The 21,729-nt window shown below is 45.8% G+C and overlaps 1 long non-coding RNA gene across 1 annotated transcript in view; it reads left to right on the forward strand.

Annotated features, from left to right (window-relative positions):
• LOC137622019 (uncharacterized) overlaps positions 1 to 12,512 on the forward strand; it is a 46,451-nt gene extending 33,939 nt beyond the window's left edge. Inside the window, exon 3 of the long non-coding RNA XR_011040324.1 lies at positions 11,981 to 12,512. This is a non-coding gene — a long non-coding RNA (uncharacterized lncRNA). The remainder of the gene's footprint in view (positions 1 to 11,980) is intronic.
• The last annotated feature ends 9,217 nt before the right edge of the window (positions 12,513 to 21,729 follow it).

The following is a 21,729-nucleotide window of genomic DNA, read 5'->3' on the forward strand; positions in this document are numbered from 1 at the left end:
GTTTGGGTGTGCTTTAGAGCGCAGTAAAGACGAGGGTTGGGAGTGCTGGAGAGCACAGGAAAGACGAGGGTTGGGTGTGCTGGAGAGCACAGGAAAGACAAGGGTACGAGGTTTGGGTGTGCTTTAGAGCGCAGGAAAGACGAGGGTTGGGTGTGCTGGAGAGCACAGGAAAGACGAGGGTTGGGTGTGCTTTAGAGCGCAGGAAAGACGAGGGTTGGGTGTGCTGGAGAGCACAGGAAAGACGAGGGTTGGGTGTGCTTTAGAGCGCAGGAAAGACGAGGGTTGGGTGTGCTGGAGAGCACAGGAAAGACGAGGGTTGGGTGTGCTTTAGAGCGCAGGAAAGACGAGGGTTGGGTGTGCTGGAGAGCACAGGAAAGACGAGGGTTGGGTGTGCTGGAGAGCACAGGAAAGACGAGGGTTGGGTGTGCTAGAGGGCACAGGAAAGACAAGGGTATGAGGTTTGGGTGTGCTTTAGAGCGCAGGAAAGACGAGGGTTGGGTGTGCTGGAGGGCACAGGAAAGACAAGGGTATGAGGTTTGGGTGTGCTTTAGAGTGCAGGAAAGACGAGGGTTGGGTGTGCTGGAGGGCACAGGAAAGACAAGGGTATGAGGTTTGGGTGTGCTTTAGAGCGCAGGAAAGACGAGGGTTGGGTGTGCTGGAGGGCACAGGAAAGACAAGGGTATGAGGTTTGGGTGTGCTTTAGAGCGCAGTAAAGACGAGGGTTGGGAGTGCTGGAGAGCACAGGAAAGACGAGGGTTGGGTGTGCTGGAGAGCACAGGAAAGACAAGGGTACGAGGTTTGGGTGTGCTTTAGAGCGCAGGAAAGACGAGGGTTGGGTGTGCTGGAGAGCACAGGAAAGACGAGGGTTGGGTGTGCTGGAGAGCACAGGAAAGACAAGGGTACGAGGTTTGGGTGTGCTGGAGAGCACAGGAAAGACGAGGGTTGGGTGTGCTGGAGAGCACATGAAAGACAAGGTTATGAGGTTTGGGTGTGCTTTAGAGCGCAGGAAAGACGAGGGTTGGGTGTGCTGGAGAGCACAGGAAAGACGAGGGTTGGGTGTGCTGGAGAGCACAGGTAAGACAAGGGTACGAGGTTTGGGTGTGCTGGAGAGCACAGGAAAGACGAGGGTTGGGTGCGCTGGAGAGCACAGGAAAGACGAGGGTTGGGTGCGCTGGAGAGCACAGGAAAGACGAGGGTTGGGTGCGCTGGAGAGCACAGGAAAGACGAGGGTTGGGTGTGCTGGAGAGCACAGGAAAGACAAAGGTATGAGGTTTGGGTGTGCTCTAGAGCGCAGGAAAGACGAGGGTTGGGTGTGCTGGAGAGCACAGGAAAGACAAGGGTTGGGTGTGCTGGAGAGCACAGGAAAGACAAGGGTATGAGGTTTGGGTGTGCTTTTGAGCGCAGGAAAGACGAGGGTTGGGTGTGCTGGAGAGCACAGGAAAGACGAGGGTTGGGTGTGCTGGAGAGCACAGGAAAGACGAGGGTTGGGTGTGCTGGAGAGCACAGGAAAGACAAGGGTATGAGGTTTGGGTGTGCTTCAGAGCGCAGGAAAGACAAGGGTTGGGAGTGCTGGAGAGCACAGGAAAGACGAGGGTTGGGTGTGCTGGAGAGCACAGGAAAGATGAGGGTTGGGTGTGCTGGAGAGCACAGGAAAGACGAGGGTCGGGTGTGCTGGAGAGCACAGGAAAGACAAGGGTATGAGGTTTGGGTGTGCTTTAGAACACAGGAAAGACGAGGGTTGGGTGTGCTGGAGAGCACAGGAAAGACGAGGGTTGGGTGTGCTGGAGAGCACAGGAAAGACAAGGGTTGGGTGTGCTGGAGAGCACAGGAAAGACAAGGGTATGAGGTTTGGGTGTGCTTTAGAACACAGGAAAGACGAGGGTTGGGTGTGCTGGAGAGCACAGGAAAGACGAGGGTTGGGTGTGCTGGAGAGCACAGGAAAGACAAGGGTATGAGGTTTGGGTGTGCTTTAGAGCACAGGAAAGACGAGGGTTGGGTGTGCTGGAGAGCACAGGAAAGACAAGGGTATGAGGTTTGGGTGGGCTTTAGAGCGCAGGAAAGACGAGGATTGGGTGTGCTGGAGAGCACAGGAAAGACGAGGGTTGGGTGTGCTGGAGAGCACAGGAAAGACAAGGGTATGAGGTTTGGGTGTACTTTAGAGTGCAGGAAAGGTGAGGGTTGGGAGTGCTGGAGAGCACAGGAAAGACGAGGGTTGGGTGTGGTGGAGAGCACAGGAAAGACAAGGGTACGAGGTTTGGGTGTGCTTTAGAGCGCAGGAAAGACGAGGGTTGGGTGTGCTGGAGAGCACAGGAAAGACGAGGGTTGGGTGTGCTGGAGAGCACAGGAAAGACATGGGTACGAGGTTTGGGTGTGCTTTAGAGCGCAGGAAAGACGAGGGTTGGGTGTGCTGGAGAGCACAGGAAAGACAAGGGTACGAGGTTTGGGTGTGCTTTACAGCGCAGGAAAGACGAGGGTTGGGTGTGCTGGAGAGCACAGGAAAGACAAGGGTACGAGGTTTGGGTGTGCTTTACAGCGCAGGAAAGACGAGGGTTGGGTGTGCTGGAGAGCACAGGAAAGACGAGGGTTGGGTGTGCTGGAGAGCACAGGAAAGACAAGGGTACGAGGTTTGGGTGTGCTTTAGAGCGCAGGAAAGACGAGGGTTGGGTGTGCTGGAGAGCACAGGAAAGACAAGGGTACGAGGTTTGGGTGTGCTTTAGAGCGCAGGAAAGACGAGGGTTGGGTGTGCTGGAGAGCACAGGAAAGACAAGGGTACGAGGTTTGGGTGTGCTTTACAGCGCAGGAAAGACGAGGGTTGGGTGTGCTGGAGAGCACAGGAAAGACGAGGGTTGGGTGTGCTGGAGAGCACAGGAAAGACAAGGGTACGAGGTTTGGGTGTGCTTTAGAGCGCAGGAAAGACGAGGGTTGGGTGTGCTGGAGAGCACAGGAAAGACGAGGGTTGGGTGTGCTGGAGAGCACAGGAAAGACGAGGGTTGGGTGTGCTGGAGAGCACAGGAAAGACGAGGGTTGGGTGTGCTGGAGAGCACAGGAAAGACGAGGGTTGGGTGTGCTGGAGAGCACAGGAAAGACGAGGGTTGGGTGTGCTGGAGAGCACAGGAAAGACGAGGGTTTGGTGTGCTGTAGAGCACAGAAAAGATGAGGGTTGGCTGTGCTGGAGAGCACAGGAAAGACGAGGGTCGGGTGTGCTGGAGTGCACAGGAAAGACGAGGGTCGGGTGTGCTGGAGAGCACAGGAAAGACGAGGGTCGGGTATGCTGGAGAGCACAGGAAAGACGAGGGTCGGGAGTGCTGGAGAGCACAGGAAAGACGAGGGCTGGGAGTGCTGGAGAGCACAGGAAAGACGAGGGTTGGGAGTGCTGGAGAGCACGGGAAAGACGAGAGTTGGGTGTGCTGGAGAGCACAGGAAAGACGAGGGTTGGGTGTGCTGGAGAGCACAGGAAAGACGAGGGTCGGGTGTGCTGGAGAGCACAGGAAAGACGAGGGTTGGGTGTGCTGGAGAGCACGGGAAAGACGAGAGTTGGGTGTGCTGGAGAGCACAGGAAAGACGAGGGTTGGGTGTGCTGGAGAGCACAGGAAAGACGAGGGTCGGGTGTGCTGGAGAGCACAGGAAAGACGAGGGTTGGGTGTGCTGGAGAGCACGGGAAAGACGAGAGTTGGGTGTGCTGGAGAGCACAGGAAAGACGAGGGTTGGGAGTGCTGGAGAGCACGGGAAAGACGAGAGTTGGGTGTGCTGGAGAGCACAGGAAAGACGAGGGCTGGGAGTGCTGGAGAGCACAGGAAAGACGAGGGCTGGGAGTGCTGGAGAGCACGGGAAAGACGAGAGTTGGGTGTGCTGGAGAGCACAGGAAAGACGAGGGTTGGGTGTGCTGGAGAGCACAGGAAAGACGAGGGTCGGGTGTGCTGGAGAGCACAGGAAAGACGAGGGTTGGGTGTGCTGGAGAGCACAGGAAAGACGAAGGTTGGGTGTGGTGTAGAGCGCAGGAAAGACTAGGGGTGGGTTTGCTGTACAGTACAGGAAAGACGAGGGTTGGGATTGCTGTAGAGCACAGGGAAGACGAGGGTTGGGTGTGCTGGAGAGCACAGGAAAGACGAGGGTTGGGTGTGCAATAGAGCACAGGGAAGAGGAAGGTTGGATATGCAATAGAGCACAGGGAAGAGGAGGGTTGGGTGTGCAATAGAGCACAGGGAAGAGAAGGGATGGGTGTGCTGGAGAGCACAGGAAAGACGAGGGTTGGATGTGCTGGAGAACACAGGAAAGACGAGGGTTGGATGTGCTGGAGAGCACAGGAAAGACGAGGGTTGGGTGTGCAATAGAGCACAGGGAAGAGGAAGGTTGGGTGTGCAATAGAGCACAGGGAAGAGGAGTGTTGGGTGTGCAATAGAGCACAGGGAAGAGAAGGGTTGGGTGTGCTGGAGAGCACAGGAAAGACGAGGGTTGGGTGTGTTGGAGAGCACAGGGAAGAGGAGAGTTGGGTGTGCAATAGAGCACAGGGAAGAGTAGGGTTGGGTGTGCAATAGAGCACAGGGAAGAGGAGGGTTGGGTGTGCAATAGAGCACAGGGAAGAGGAGGGTTGGGTGTGCAATAGAGCACAGGGAAGAGGAGGGTTGGGTGTGCAATAGAGCACAGGGAAGAGGAGGGTTGGGTGTGCAATAGACCACAGGAAAGAGGAGGGTTGGGTGTGCAATAGAGCACAGGGAAGAGGAGGGTTGGGTGTGCAATAGAGCACAGGGAAGAGGAGGGTTGGGTGTGCAATAGAGCACAGGGAAGAGGAGGGTTGGGTGTGCTGGAGAGAACAGGGAAGACGAGGGTTGGGTGTGCTGGAGAGCACAGGGAAGACGAGGGTTGAGTGTGCAAGAGCACACAGGGAAGAGGAGGGTCGGGTGTGCAAGAGCGCACAGGAAAGAGGAGGGTCGGGTGTGCAAGAGCGCACAGGAAAGAGGAGGGTTGGGTGTGCAAGAGCGCACAGGAAAGAGGAGGGTTGGGTGTGCAAGAGCGCACAGGAAAGAGGAGGGTCGGGTGTGCAAGAGCGCACAGGAAAGAGGAGGGTTGGGTGTGCAAGAGCGCACAGGAAAGAGGAGGGTTGGGTGTGCAAGAGCGCACAGGAAAGAGGAGGGTTGGGTGTGCAAGAGCGCACAGGAAAGAGGGTTGGGTGTGCAAGAGTGCACATGGGAGAGGAGTGTTGGGTGTGCAAGAGCGCACAGGAAAGAGAAGGGTTGGGTGTGCAAGAGCGCACAGGAAAGAGAAGAGTTGGGTGTGCAAGAGCGCACAGGAAAGAGGAGGGTTGGGTGTGCAAGAGCGCACAGGAAAGAGGAGGGTTGGGTGTGCAAGAGCGCACAGGAAAGAGGAGGGTTGGGTGTGCAAGAGCGCACAGGAAAGAGGAGGGTTGGGTGTGCAAGAGCGCACAGGAAAGAGGAGGGTTGGGTGTGCAAGAGCACACAGGAAAGAGGATGGTTGGGTGTGCTATAGAACACAGGAAAGAGGAGGGTTGAGTATGCTATAAAGCACAGGGGAGAGGAGAGTTGGGTGTGCTTTAGAGCACAGGAAGGACGAGGGTCTTTTGTGCTCTAGATCACAGGAAAAACTATGGTTGGGTTTGCTGTACAGTACAGGAGAGAAGAGGGTTGGGTGTGCTGTAGAGTACACAAAAGGCAAGGGTAGTGTGTGCTGTAAAGCATAGGAAAGATTGGGTTAGTAAGACAAGGATTTTGTGTGCTGTAGAACACAGAAAAGACGAGGTTTGTGTGTGCTCTAGAGCACAGGGAAGACTTAGGTTTGTTGTGCTGTAGAACACACAAAAGACAAGTCATTTGTGCTGTAGGGCACAGTAAGACTATGGTTTGTGCGCTCTGTAAAGCACAGGAAAGTCAAAATTATTTGTTCTTTAGAACACAGGAAAGAGGGTTGTGAGTGCTGTAGAGCTCAGGGAAGATTGTTATGAGTTCTGTAGAGCACAAGAAAGGTGAAGGTTGTTTGTGCCGTAGAGGACAGGAAAGATGAGCTTTCTGTGTGTTGTAGAGCACAGGAAAAAAAAGTCAGGTGTGCTGTAGAGCACAGGGAAGAGGAGGGTTGGTTGTGCCGTAAAGCACAGGAAAGAGGAGGGTTGGTTGTGCTGTAGAGCACAGGAAAGAGGAGGGTTTGTTGGGCTGTAGAGCACAGGAAAGAGGAGGGTTATGTGTGCTGTAGAGCACACAAAAGGTAAGGGTAGTGTGTGCTGTAAGGGACAGGAAAGATTAAGATAGTAAGACGAGGGCTGTGTGTACTGTAGAGCTCAGAATAAAACAAGGTTTGTGTGTGCTGTAGAGCACAGGAAAGACTTAGGTTGCTTGTGCTGTAGAGCACATAAGACATGGCTTGTTTGTGCTGTAGAACAAAGGAAAGACTATGGTCTGTGTGTTCTGTTGAGTACAGGATAGACAAAAGATCTTTGTGCTGTAGAGCACAGGAAATAGGGTTGAGAGTGCTGTAGAACATAGGAAAGGTGAAGGTTGTTTGTGCTGTAGAGCACAGGAAAGATGAGTGTTCTGTATGCTGTAGAGAATGGGAAAGAGGAGATTGAGTGTGCTGTAGAACACAGGAAAGAGGAGGGTTGGGTGTACTGTAGAGCACAGGAAAGAGGAGGGTTGGGTGTGCTGTAGAGCACAGGAAAGAGGAGGGTTGGGTGTGCTGTAGAGCACAAGAAAGATGAGGGTTATGTGTGCTGTAGAGTACACAAAAGGTAAGGGTAGTGTGTGTTGTAAAGCACAGGAAAGATAAGGTTTGTAAGACAAGGATTGTTTGTGCTGTAGAGCACAAGAAACACGAGGGTTGTGAGTACTTTGGAGCACAAGACAGGCGAGAGTTGTATGTGCTGTAGAACACAGGAAAGATGAGGGTTGTGTATGCTGTAAAGCACAGGAAAGAGTATGGTTTTTTTGTGCTGTAGAGCACAGGAAAGAGGGTTGCGAGTGCTGTGAAGCACAGGAAAGGCGAAAGTTGTTTGGTTAGTAGACCACAGGAAAGAAAAGGGTTGAGTTTGCTCTAGAGCACAGGGAAGACTATGATTGTGTGTGCTGTAGAGTACAAGGAGACCATGGTAGTGCATGCTGTCGAGCATGGAAAGACTGTTTGTGTACTGTAGAGGAAAGGGAAGACTATGGTTGTGTGTGCTGTAGAGCACAGAAAAGAATGCTTGCCTGAGTTGTAGAGCACAGAAAATACTATGCTTATGTGAGCTGTAGAGCATAGGAAAGACTATTGTTGTGTGTGCTCTGGAGCACAAGAAAGACTATGGTTGTGTGTGCTGTGGAGCACAGGAAAGACTATGGTTGTGTGTGCTGTGGAGCACAGGAAAGACTATGGTTGTGTGTGCTGTGGAGCACAGGAAAGACTATGGTTGTGTGTGCTGTGGAGCACAGGAAACACTATGGTTGTGTGTGCTGTGGAGCACAGGAAAGACTATGGTTGTGTGCGCTGTGGAGCACAGGAAAGACTATGGTTGTGTGCGCTGTGGAGCACAGGAAAGACTATGGTTATGCGTGCTGTGGAGCACAGGAAAGACTATGGTTGTGTGCGCTGTGGAGCACAGGAAAGACTATAGTTGTGTGTGCTGTGGAGCACAGGAAAGACTATGGCTGTGGGTGCTTTGGAACACAGGAAAGACTATGGTTGCGTGTGCAGTAGAGCACAGGAAAGACGACTTTGGGTGTGCTGTAGAGCACAGGAACGGCTGCATTTGGGTGTGCTGTAGAGCACAGTTGGGACAAGTGTTGGTTGTGCTGTAGGGTACAGGAAAGAAGTGTTTGTTATGCTTTAGAACAAGGAAAGACAAGGGTTGTGTGTTGTAGAGCTCAGGAGAGACTATGATTGTGTGTGTTGTAAAGCACAGGAGAGACTATGGCTGTGTGTGCTGTAGAGCACAGCAAAGAATGCTTGCGTGAGTTGTAGAGCACAGAAAATACTATGCTTGTGTGAGCTGTAGAGCATAAGAAAAACTATGGTTGTGTGTGCTGTGGAGCACAGGAAAGACTATGGTTGTGTGGGCAGTAGAGCACAGGAAAGACGACTTTGGGTGTGCTGTAGAGCACAGGAAAGACGACTTTGGGTGTGCTGTAGAGCACAGGAATGACGGCATTTGTGTGTGCTGTAGAGCACAGTTGGGGCAAGCGTTGGTTGTGCTGTAGGGTACAGGAAAGAAGTGTTTGTTATTCTTTAGAGCGCAGGAGAGACAAGGGTTGTGTGTGCTGTAGAGCACAGGAGAGACTATGGCTGTGTGCGCTGTAGAGCACAGGAAAGACTATGGCTGTGTGTGTTGTAGAGCACAAGAGAGACTATGGCTGTGTGTGCTGTAGAGCACAGGAGAGACTATGGCTGTGTGTGCTGTAGAGCACATGAGCGACTATGGCTGTGTGCGCTGTAGAGCACATGAGCGACTATGGCTGTGTGTGCTGTATAGCACAGGAGAGACTATGGATGTGTGTGCTGTAGAGCACATGAGAGACTATGGATGTGTGTGCTGTAGAGCACATGAGAGACTATGGCTGTGTGTGCTGTAGAGCACAGGAGAGACTATGGATGTGTGTGCTGTAGAGCACAGGAAAGACTATGTATGTGTGTGCTGTAGAGCACAGGAGAGACTGGCTGTTTGTGATGTAGTACACAGGAGAGACTATGGCTGTGTGTGCTTTGGAGCACATGCGAGACTATGGTTGTGTGTGCTGTAGAGCACAGGAGAGACTATGGTTGTGTGTGTTGTAGAGCACAGGAGAGACTATGGCTATGTGTGCTGTAGAGCATAGGAGAGACTATGGCTGTGTGTGTTGTAGAGCACAGGAAAGACTATGGTTGTGTGTGTTGTAGAGCACAGGAAAGACTGGTTGTGTGTGTTGTAGTGCACAGGGAAGACTATGGTTGTATGTGCTGTAGAGTACAGGAAAGAAAAATAGTTGGGTTTGCTGTAGAGCACAGGCAGAAGACATTAGGGTGAGCTTTAGAGCACAGAGAAGACAACAGTTTGGTGTGCTGTAGAGCATAGGAAAGAAGGGTGTTGTTTATGCTGTAGGGCACACGAAAGACAAGGTTGTGTGCGCTGTAAAGCATAGGAAAGAAGTGTTATGTTTTCTGTGGCGGCTAGGAAATTAGAGGATTGTGTGCATTGTTTAGCATGGTAAACAGGTATTTTTTGGTAGATCACAGGATGCACTAGAGTTGTTGATTCTCCGGTCTATTATACCATCTTTGCAGCAATGTAGTTGCTCTTATTATACAGTATTGCATTCTGCTACACTATTCTGACAATGTAATTAGGTGCACTAGCTTTTTGCTTTGCACTATAGGTCTACCATATTTGAGGTATCCTTTCAGAGCTTAGCTGCCAAGATGTTAATCCTTCCCCTATATCATCTTTGCAAATTCCTTTCAGTTCCTAGCTGTATTTGCTTTTTGCCTTTCTTTATATTATCCTCGTAGTCTCTTTTGAGCTAAATTTGCACTTGCCTTCTTGGTTTCCAATATACTATATACTGTACATCATTTTGCCCCCCAAGTGCACTTGCATTTTTGCCTTTCATTATACCATCTTTGATGTTTCATATCTGCTCCTACTTCATTTGATTTTTTACTTTCTATTATACTATCTATGCAGCATCTTTTCAGCACCTATCTGCAACTAGCTCATTTGCCTTCCTTTATACAGTACAATCTTTGCATTATTCTTTCATCCCTTAGATATACTTCCTTCTTTGAGCCCTAGTCAGCAGCTTTGCTAGATCCTTTTGGCTTTTATATGTACTGTATTTGTTGATTTGTTTTTTTTCTATATTTACAGTGGCCTTTTGGCTCCTTGCTGGACCTGGTTTTTTGCCTCCTCCTAAACTAATGTTAAAGTATTCTTTCAAACCCTAGCTGTGCTTTTTTCTTTTCATTTGCTATATCCTACCTACATTTTTCCTTTGGCTGCATTTGCATTTTTGCACACCATCTTTATAACATAATTTTGGTTACTAGCGGCTCTTGCTTTCTTTTTTACTTGCACTATACCAATTTTACTGTATCCTTTTTGGCCCATAGCTGCGTTTTTTATTTTCACTTTCTAATACAAAATAATTTTTATGCCTTTTGGACTCTAGCTGCACTTAATGTTTGCAGCATCCTTTTGGACAATAGCTGCGCTTGCTTTTCGCCTTCAGTTATGCCATCTCAGCAGCATCCTTTTTACCCCTTGCTGCACATCATTTGTTGAGTTATACTATGTTTGCAGCTCTACTTGCTTTTTTCGCCTTCCACTATACCATCTTTGCTGTCTCCTTTTGGCCCATAGCTGCACCTGATTTTTTGCATTCTACTAACATTTTTACTACATTGACATCATCTTTACATTGTCTTTTCAACCCCAAGCCACGCTCAATTTTTTGCCTTCTACTATGAAATCTTTGCAGCATCTTTGTAGCCCTTAGGTTCATTTTAATATTTTTGGGCCCTCTATAGGTAATATCTTCACAGCGGCCTTTTGTCTTATAGCTGCACTTTCATTTTTCTTTGCAGTATACTATCTTAGCAGGCTGATGCTGTGTGTCTTCTTTCACTTAACAATCTTTGCAACATCATTTTGTGAGTCTGTGACTAAGCTACAATTGATTGTTTACTCCAACTCAACCATATTTGTAACACCCTTTTGACCCCAGCTGCATTGTGCTATATAGCCTGAAATTTCGAATTCAATCCATTCAGTACTACCGATAGTGTTATGGGGTCCTTAGACTGGCCAGACAGTACTACACTGGATCCTTCTCTCTAGTTACGGTGCATTTTCCCTTTGCCTACCTATACACCGAATATTTTGGCCTCCTCTTTATATATACTACTCCTGTCTTCATATACCTGACAACACTGGGATTACCAAACAAATCTTCATCTTAAGGGGTTAACTATTGCACTGTAATTATTCATTGGCTACTTTCCTCTTGATAAGGGTAGAAAAGACACTCTAGCTATGGTAAGCAGCTCTTCTAGGAGGAGGACACTCCAAAATCAAACCATTGTTCTCTTGTCTTGGTTAGTGCCATAGTCTCTGTACAATGGTCTTCCACTGTCTTGTATTAGAGTTCTCTTGCTTGGGGGTACACTTAAGCACACTATACTATCGTATTTCTCTTCCTCTTATTAGTTAAAATTTTTGTAGTTTATATAGGAAATATTTACTTTTAATGTTACTGTTCTTAAAATATTTAATTTTTTCCTTGTTTCCTTTCCTCACTGGGCTATTTTCCCTGTTGGAGCCCCTGAGCTTGTAGCATCCTATATTTCCAACTAGGGTTGTAGCTTGGTGGGTGATAATGATACTAATAGATAAGTGCACATCACCGTATCTCAGGTTATAGATCGATAGTTTGCATGATGCAATGTTTCTGTAAGCAACATATCACATCTTTGTGTGGAGTCGACAGAGCAACCATTATGCAGATTGATACTACACAAGTGAGAGAAAAGAACTGTGATAGCTTTCATTATTGATGACTAATAAATAAAACATGATTTATATTACAATAAATCAAAATAGAGATAAAATTTAGTTTTAACTTCTTAGACTTGTATAAATCATTGCTCAAAGTTTTGACTAAATACCCTATTGGCTAATATGGGAAAAAAAACATTTGATAATGTAGTGTGCAAGTTTTCTTATGGGAATGTTTAAACAGGTAGGCTCAAAATTTCTAAATTCAATTTATATATAATCATATAAATATATAAAATTATATTTATATAAATCCAAAAAGAATATAAGGTCATGTAAAGTGTATGTGAGCTTATGCTTTTATTTTCATGATCAATAAAGAAGGATAATGCAGTGAAAATTGTATATGAGACTTTCATTTATCTTAATGAATACCGTAGATCAATGTAAACAATGTTAGATAATGAATTTTATTACATTTTGTTCCATACTCCTATGATTTTCTTTGTATATTAACCCAAAAATATTCAGCAGATATGGAGTGGCAGAATCACAGCAGTAATTTGGAGATGGACAGCTAATAGGCGTAGTGGTCCAGCAGAACCAATCAAGATGCATAAATGGCTTAACAGATGGGTGTATACTAGAATTGTATAAGACCATATCATCAGCGTAAAATTGCCTGCTGTCTCTACAGAGTTTACCCAAATAGAAATCTGTAGGCTTTTAATGTCAAAAAATGGGATGGAAGCCATATAAAGCCAAAAGAAGACTTTGTCAAACATGCCAAATCAATATAGGAGTCTTTGCCCTATGCATCAAAACATCAATATTTGAAAAACTCATCTATGTCCAGGAGATTGGGTGATGCAATTGATAAGTGGTTCACACACTAAATACTGAATGACAGAGTTAAGTTGTAAGATAACCCTTATTTTATTTATAGGTTGGTTTCTGGAATTTTTTATTGTTGTAAAATTATTTTGATTGCTACTAAAAAGGCAAGGAATAAAATTTCCCTTGCTTGCGAGTTCTTGAAAAATTTACTTGACTTGAAAATATTTTATAAAAGACAAAAATTAATGAATTTTAAAACTTTATTTTAGGTACTGGAAAATGTGCTACATAACTGAAAATGCACTATAGTATATATGTAAGGTAGTTGTTCAAACTTTATCAATATGGTAGCTGTTCCTAAATGAATGCAAACCATCGTTCTTTAAATAGAAAATAACACAGCCATGAAAACTTTTAACGAGGTGTTAACAAGTGTACCAGTTGTAATCGGGGGTGGGGGGGTGGGAAGCATTTTACCCCCCTGCTCATTCACTGTAACTCCACTTTGATTTCAGCCATGGTGGAGAGCAGACATTCTCTTCCATGTTCCTAAAACTGGCTCAGTTGACTATATTTTCTAACACGTTTGTGTTCTGTGTGAGTACTTGAGGATGCATAACATGCGGATTTGTCCTGGTGTGAGTGTCGCTCTTATGGCATGCTCCTGTAAAATGTTGAGACGGACCCTCATAACCTTTGCCCTACATGCAGAGGACACAATTGCATGCAGGCCTCTCCATGTGACAAGTGTCGGGAGTGGGAGTGGTATAGGTGGAGGAAGATGTATAGTACTGTAATCTGAAGCAGACTCTTCGCTGTCTTCCTCAAAGTCGAAATCTTGACACACACACACACACACACTCTCTCTCTCTCTCTCTCTCTCTCTCTCTCTCTCTCTCTCTCTCTCTCTCTCTCTCTCTCTCTCTCTCTCTCTCTCTCTCTCTCATATATATATTGGCTGCCTCTGGCAGTTGATTGAGCTAGAGTGGTGGCCATCTAACCCTTGGATCACCGAGCTCTTCCCATCTCCCTTAGTGAGGTGGCAAAACCTTCCTCCCTTGGGGAGTCTTCATTCCAAGTCCCTCATGCTTGGTTTCTTTGCCCCTGGACCCTCGTCCTTTGCAGCAGATCCTCTCCCATATGAGGATCTGCAGGGTAGCACTCGGGCGAGTGCTCCCCAGCGCACTCGCCCTTTTGGGGTGAGTGTGTGGACAGACTTGCCTGTCCTTACCCTTCTGAGCCTGCCAACTCTTTAGAGACTTTTGACGGATGCCCCCGCAAGCGTGAGAGGTTACCCTCATCTGGGAGGTGATCTCTCCAGGTAGCTCAGAAGCACGAGTGATTCATCGCCTGGAGTGCTCTAGGATTTCGGAACTTTCAGACAATCGCAAGACCGGCGAACTTGTGTGTTGCCCAGCGTGCCACCTGTGCCTCATGCATGCATACAGCCTGTTTAGTATGCTTTTCCTAGCTAGGTAGCACAAGCTTGTGTTCCTATAGCTGCACGTCCAGCACTCTCTCATTTGACTCACGCATGTCTCATTGATGGGTGGTAGCATGCGCTACCCAGTCGGGGGCTCCTGTATCACAAGGCTTGCAGCCCCCTTGCAAGCCAACAGCACAGTCTAGCGAGGCCCATGCATTGCAGGAGAGCTTCATAGCTGCCTCTGCCAGCTTTGAGAGACCCTACAGTCTTGTCCAGTTTACTTCTGACAGTTCTGACAGTCTGTTCCTTGGGAGGTATTGATGTCTTCCCAAACCTTTGAGGCTCCCTCAGATCCAATCTGTTTTAGACCTGCCAAGATTCTGGGATATGTGTCCTACCATGCTAGTGGTATTATTAGCTTTATTTTAGAAGCAGGTCTTCTGAAAGATATTTAACTTTTAAAATGCCATCTTGGCTTTTATAGTTTTAATTGAATATTCTTTCATTTCTTATTTACAATAAATGATATCGGTGTCAATGACCTTAGATGTCAGGATGCCAGAAAACCTCAAATCGGTCAATTAATGAATTTAGGTTCTCCAACAAGGTATGATGTATTCCATAACTACATCAGCCTTCTGTTAGTATTCCATTTGATTGGATAACATCTGGTCAGTCAATCAACACCTACATGGCAGTGACCATTGGCCAATGATGTTGAATTATGCCCACAATCTCCCTTCTCCGAGTTCACCAAAATGGAAGATAGATGGGGCAGATTAGACATATTACAAGAGCTTTGCACACACCAATAGAGTATGGTGACTCTGTCTCCAGTGGATGTATATCAACACCTTTCTAATGTTATTGACTAAAAAATGTTTTACCTCATGGCTCTGTAGTTTCTTGGTGGATTAAAGAATGTGCCAATGCAAGGAAAGTCACCCAAACTTGCTTCAGAAGGTACTTAGGAATGAACTATGAAGCAGATAGAATAGCATACCTCGGAGCCTGTGCCAAGCGAAAAGAACATTTTCAAAAGGCAAAAGAGCCTCTTGGGGAAAATATATATCTAATATTAATACAAAACCTCTGTCAAAGGAAATGCAGTTTGGGACAAGATCAGAAAACTTATTGTGTGTAAGCATTTATCAATATTAAGGAAATATAGATATCCACTATTGTTCAAAATTCAAGAGATGGAAAGACCCTGAAGAAGATGGAATAATTGGTGAGATATTGGCTGAAAATTAAGTGACCCCCTGAATACTTGAAAGATTATTTTGGTAGAATATGGCATGAAGAGGCAAAACCTGATGATTGGGAGTCAGGAGTGTTGGTGACAATTGCAAAAAAGGAGACCTGACTGATTGCAGTAATTACAAAGGTATCACACTTACGTCAGTTATGAAAATATAAGAGTATGCTTATTCTAAAGAGACTGGAGAGAGAGATTAATGAAAAGCTGAGATGTGAACAAGCAGGATATCGAAAAGGTAGAAGTTGTACTGACCAGAATTTTCCTTTTGGGACATGTTTTACAGAAATGCGTAGAATTTAGGAATCCACTTTTGATGGCAATTGTGGACTATGAAAAAGTCTTTGATAGTGTGCACTGGCCAATTTTATGGAGAGCTCTCCGTTATTATGGAATTCATCTTAAATAGGTGAATTTGATTGTCTGTTCAACAGCATAGCAAGTGCAAAGTTAATGTTGACGGAGTCTTATCAAATGAATTTCCAGTGAACAGCAGAGTACACCAAGGGAATGTGTTGTCACCTATGTTGTTTATCCTCCTCATGGATTTTGTAATGCGTAGAACAGTTGGAGATGGTGGAGGAAGATTGTACTGGATTGGTAATAGGAAATGAGCAGACCATGAGTATGCTGATGATGCTGTCCTTATTAGCAGAGCACCACAGGATTTGCAATGCTTGCTTGCCAGAATGTATGAAATATCACACGAGGTTGGGCTAAAGATAAATGGAAGAAAGATGGAGATGAGAACATAATATACAATGGAAGAGGAAATATCATAGGAAAGAGAAGGAACTAAAGTGATATTTACAGACTATGATCTCCAATACATGGTTTTCAGAATTAGAGTTTAGTGAAAGATTGATTAAAGCAAACCAGACAATGGCAAGGTTAAGTAAAATTTGGAAATCAAATCGCCTGGAATTACTTATGGGAATTAGAATATTCATCAGTTTAGTGAGATTGGTGTTACTACATGGACACGAGTCATGGTATGACAATGAAACATTCTCCAATAGATTCAGTCGATTTGAGAACAAAGCCCCTGGAAGGATTTTAGGAGTTAAATGGCACGACAGGATTAGAAATGAAACTATAAGAGATTAATAGAGTGCCATATGTGCAGGAGATCATGGAGATGGTTTGAGCATGCTCTTTGCACTCCCCAAGAGATAGGGCACCAAACGTTTAGCTGGGCTCCATATTGCACTAGAAGAGTTGGAAGACCCAGGCTTACATGGCTAAGGACCATGAAGCGTGAAGTAGGTGATGAATGGAGAAGTATTGAATTAAAAGCTCAAGATAGAGATAAGTGGCAAAATGTAACAGAGGCCCTTTGCAATAATAGGTGTAGGAGGAGATGAAGACGATGAATTGAGATGTATCGGACTAAAAATATAGCAAAGGTACTTGCTTAGCAATTTGCTCATGTATCAAATTCTGATAATTATTCCCCAGCATTCCGACAAATTAGAGCATCAACATCTGTTTTCTCTGGCTTCTTCCAATACTGAAGCTTTAAACTTACTTTAATATGGAGACGATGCAACATGCTATCGCTAGTTCGTCTTTGACTGCCTTAGATGAGGATGGCATTCAATATGAAATTATTTCATATCTCCCAGTGGAGACTAAGTTATTTTCATTACAAATCCTTCTGTCTAGGGGCTTTCCATACATCTGATTCCTGGCATACTTCAATTATAATTCGCAGCCATAACTCATAAGACCCAGAACTGCCATCTAGTTATAGGCCTATATCCTTGACTACTTGTATATGCAAACTATTTGAGAGAATGACCAACAACAGACTTGTGTGGTACAGTTTCTAGAATAAAGATAACTTATCAAACAGGTACTTCGGTTTTAGGAAGTACCTTAGTATGCTAGACCCTCTGCTGATGTTATCAAGGGAAATTTGAAATGCCTTCTCTAACCAAAACCAGATGATGGGAATCTTTTGACCTTGAAAAGGCATATGATACCACCTGGAGGAACAGTATTTTAAAGCATTGGCCTTGTGGGTTATAGGAGAACATATGTTTTCTTTTATTGAAGAATTTTTATCAAACAGTTTAATTAAAGTAAGAGTACTTGGAGGGTGGTGGTGTCCTCCAAGGCGACATACTGAAAGTGACCTTATTTGATGTTGCTATCAATAGTCTCATAAGTCTCCTACCTCCTGGCATACAAAGGTCACTATTTGTTGATGATTTTGCAATTTACTTCAAATTTGCTATTAATGCTACTTCTGCATGAGCTAATCTTTGGGTATTTGTCTTCTCTCCTCAGACGACCAAAGACATTCGTTTTACTCGTACTCGTAAAAGAGAAGAGATCCCTACTCTTTTCTAAAATTATTGTATTTTCCATATGAGGATGTCAAGTTTCTTGTGGTAATTTTTGACAAGAAAATTACTTTTTACCCTACATCAGTTACTGAACATCTTGAAAATTGTATAATTGGGGTGTTGATAGAACAACTTTGCATAGAATTTACACGTCTTTGTATTTGAGCAAGTTAGACTATGCATATAAAATTTATAGGTCGGCTACTAAATACGCTTCTCGGCCTTTTGGCCAAGATCAGCTACTAAGACTTAGTTGTTCACTATGTGGGTTTCTGCATCTGCACTGGTGCATGCAGAAGATTTTCCATAGATAGTTTGTATGTGGATTCTGGCATGCCTCCACTTTACATCTGCAAGCGAGTTGAGTTTGAGGTTCTAAGCTAGGTCCCTCGCTATGAGGAACATTCCTAACAGTGTGTATGTTAGAGCTCCTTTAGATAGAGCCCCTAGCAGATCTACAGTGCCCAAACTTATGGAAGTACAGCTGAAAATGATTCCAGAAAAGCGATTTTGTAAAGCATGCTACTCAACATGAGGGGAAATATGTTTTTATGGATGATTCCAAATTGGCTGCCAGAATTGGAAGTGATGCTGTGGTGGGGGAATATTGTTATTAGAAGGAAAGTTCCATCTACTTGTTCAGCATTTACTGCTGAGCTATATGCAGTAATTCTCACAATCTGACATATTTCTAAAAATTTTAATAAAAATTTTGTTTTTATGAAATTTTTACGTATTCCAATAGTGTTTTACCCTCAACTAAACAAATTATGCCAGCCCATCATCTAGTACAAGAGGTGCAGGACTGAACCGTACTTCTGCAGTCTAGGAAGAATATCCATGTTCACTTCTGTTGGATCCCTGCCCATGTTGGGGTGGATGGGAATGAACAAGTAGATAAGGCAGCCAAGTTAGCTTCAGGGCTACTTAACCCAGCCCCCATAAGTGCTCCTTACAACGAATTTGAAAATAAGATACATTTTCACTGTAAGAATAAGTGGCAGGCTCAATGGTCTAAACTGAGCACCAATACAAAATTGAAACCAATCCACCCTTTGGTGGATAAATGGTCATCTTGTAATTCTACGAGGAGGAGGGATAACGTAATTTTAACTAGACTCTGTATTGGCCATACACATGTAACCCACAATTATTTCATGAGTGGGGAAGCGAGACAGGCCCCTCATTGTAATACCTGTCAAGTGCCAATGGATATTAAACATATTTTAGTCAATTTTCCAGTTTTTTTTAATCTTCAGAGGAAACATCTACTCCTAGACAAACCTTTGATATACTGGAGGAAAATTGTAATACCCTGAACTTTAATAAATCTATATAAAGTATTGGTTTATATCACGAGCTTTAATTAATTGAATTTATTTAATCTTTTTAATCCCTTTTTATTTCATATTTAGATGTTATTGTAGGAAAGTGGTGTGATTGATTTTATAGGTTAAAATGATACCAAATGGTTCGAGTGTACGGGTATGGTTGCTTAATTTGTATTATATAGCACTGAATGGCTTTTGATGCCCCAGTGTTTGGCTTGTGGCCTAAATTTTATATTCATTCATTCTTTATGAGCTTTTAATCAAGCCTCTGACAAAGGGGGACTACTCTAAAGACAGTCTTTCTGCTTGGCCTGGCCTCTGATAAGAGGGTCAGCAATCTGTGGGGCCTTTTCTACGACATTGCCCATTAAAGGGATGGGGGCAAGTTTCATTGAACTTCGTCCCCGAAACAAATGAAATATAGTGGTCTCTGATCCTAAGTTTTCTGGCGTCAATGACCTTAGATGTCAGGATACCAGAAAACCTCAAATCAGTCAATATTTCCATATTTTAGTCTTCGGGAAATAACCAATGATCTTGATAGGCTGCTTTTGTGTCCTGTGAGTGCGCCAAGGAATTTCAATTGTACGTGGGTGCTCGCCCCCAGACAAAATACAGTAGCAATTTGTCAGTGCTGCAAGGGTCAAAAGGAATGTTGCTGAGACTATCTCTTCCTGGATTAGGCTAGTCATTGATTAGGCCGTTAATCCTTCACCCTAGACAAGAAAGGCCGAGACCTAGAGCTCATCTTGGGGTGTAAGCACATCCCTGGCATCTCTCGTATATATTAAAGAGCAAATGTCTAGCTGTATATGTAGATATAAACATATATTTTTTGGGCTCAAGCCATGTCGTCCTGATGGAAGGTTCCTTCAGTAGCTTCCTAGGGTATATTTAACTACAGTGGATATTCCCAGAGAATTAAACTAAAGGTTATCACAGAATTCTAACTTCTGGTGCGAGTACCCTAAAGGTTTCCCTCTAGGATATCGTATATCAACAGGGGACGCATGTATTAACACGCCACCTAGCTATCTGCACCCCATATAGAGTTAACACTTCGCTATGGAAAGGTGGCTGAGTAACTGAGGAGCCGTTCCAAAGTTACTCTCATCCGTGGCTACTTTTGGTACTCGAGACGTAAACAAACGGGCGCCATTGCTAAATGACGTCACGTCCGTCTTCATCCTTTCGCTTGTAGCTCCTATGCTTAGTCGGATTTTTCCCAAGTCTCTTACTTATCTGCTTACATCGCTGTTATGACTCCATCTCCAGCCTCGTCCTCTTCTGGAAAGATGAGTACCAGATCCTAGTTTTGTTTAAATAAGCTCTGGCCGTAAAGTAACTTCTACTTTTCGTAATATTTGGTGTTTTGTGGCGGAGCTGTGCCAGAACCGGACGCGCCATTTTCGGCGCCGCTGTTCATATTGCATACTTAGTTAGCCAGAACAGCCTCTTCCAGTCCCTTAACTGATTAATATTATTAGTTATTTAGTCTTCATAGCTAGGATGTAATTATATCGTGTGTTTGCGCTCGTTAGGCACGGTGTTTGGCCGACCCCATACTCTATTGCTAGCCTAGCCCCTAGGCTTGACAGCCTAGTGCTCATATTACTTCTTGATATAATAGTGTTCCTAAGTTAAATTATGAAGATTTTAGCATTGTTAAACATACTAGTTACTGTGATGTAAGTGTTTTCGCCTTCGGGGACCATACAAGGGACTGTGTTGGTTCGTGTACCACACTCTCCTAACCTATGTAGGAACCCTTGTATGCTTCCTATCCCCCTTGACTACTGGTAATTCCCTCTGGGTTGCCTTGCTTCTCCCTTATTCTATATTGGGGAGAATCTTTCTTCACCCAGAGTATTATCGCTTTCTCATCCTACCCTAAGGGAATGACGTGCTTGAGACCTTAGGAAGGGCTCTGCCCTTCTCCGATTTGCACTTGGTTGGGTTACTCCTTCCTCCCTGCAACTAGCGATGTGTCTTTCCAGGCCTCCCTAGCCTAGGAGAATGGTTCTCCTAATCTAGGTTAGGTTCTGGGGGCGAGATTCTGTTTTATCTTAGTTCAGGACAGTACATCAGTGCTGTACCTGATCTGAGCTACCTATCCTAGGTTAGGGAGCGTTCTCCCTTGCCTTGGTGGCCTCTCTCATACAGTCTCTCCCCATCTTAGAAAGACCCCTACTCCCCTACCCCACTCTATCCGTTTGTGTAGGCCTGCCTACACACCCCTATCTGCTGTCCTACAACTCCTCCCTTGGGTGGAGTGGTGGGGCTAGCCTTGTTCTTCTGCTGAGCTGGGCGCTCTGGTACACTTCCCCCTCATAGTGTGGTATGGGGGTGGTTGCCGGGAGAGGATTTCCCCTCTTTGTGTGCTTTCTGGCCCTCCCTTGGATTACCTTAGGCTCCCAGCCGCCTGCCGGCCCACTGCCGCCGGATGATAAGTGTAACTACTCCTATCATGAGTGCACTCCCTCCGGAAGGAAGCCGGCGGGGTATAGGTCATTACCCCTCCCTTCCCTCCTTACCTTCCTCTCTCTCTATTATGGTGCCGGTCCTTTGCCGCCTCTACTGCCGGCGTCAGCCGCCACTACCTCAGGTGACCTCTATTCATAAGACTCCCCCCAAAGGCGTCAGTCTGCCGCCTGCCGGAGGTTGCCGACATACCGCCGACGTCCTCCCTCATACATTTCTCCAGGCTTACCTGGCGACAGCCGGCCGACTGCCAGAGGCTGCCGCCCCTTCCCGCCGGCATTGATTGCTGGCATCCCAGGTGTCCGCCCTTCATATTATATCTTGTGAGTTGAACTAAGATTCACCATGCCGTCAGCCGCCGACTGTCGGAGACCGCCGCCCTGCCGGTGCCCCGCCGCTGGGCCGGCGGTCGCCTCTGTGGTGTTTTCCATCTTGGTTGTCCAGTGTGTCCTCCTTGATGTCTTTTCACCTTGCAGGACCGGTCTCTGGCGTGCCGTCGGCCTGCTGGCGCCACCTATGAGGCACCAATGGACATGCACCCCTTCTACGGCTGCCGGCACCACGCCGGCAGTCAATATGATGCAGCCAGATAGTCTGCC

Source organism: Palaemon carinicauda, chromosome 28 (assembly GCF_036898095.1).
Source record: "Palaemon carinicauda isolate YSFRI2023 chromosome 28, ASM3689809v2, whole genome shotgun sequence".
NCBI lineage: Eukaryota > Metazoa > Arthropoda > Malacostraca > Decapoda > Palaemonidae > Palaemon > Palaemon carinicauda.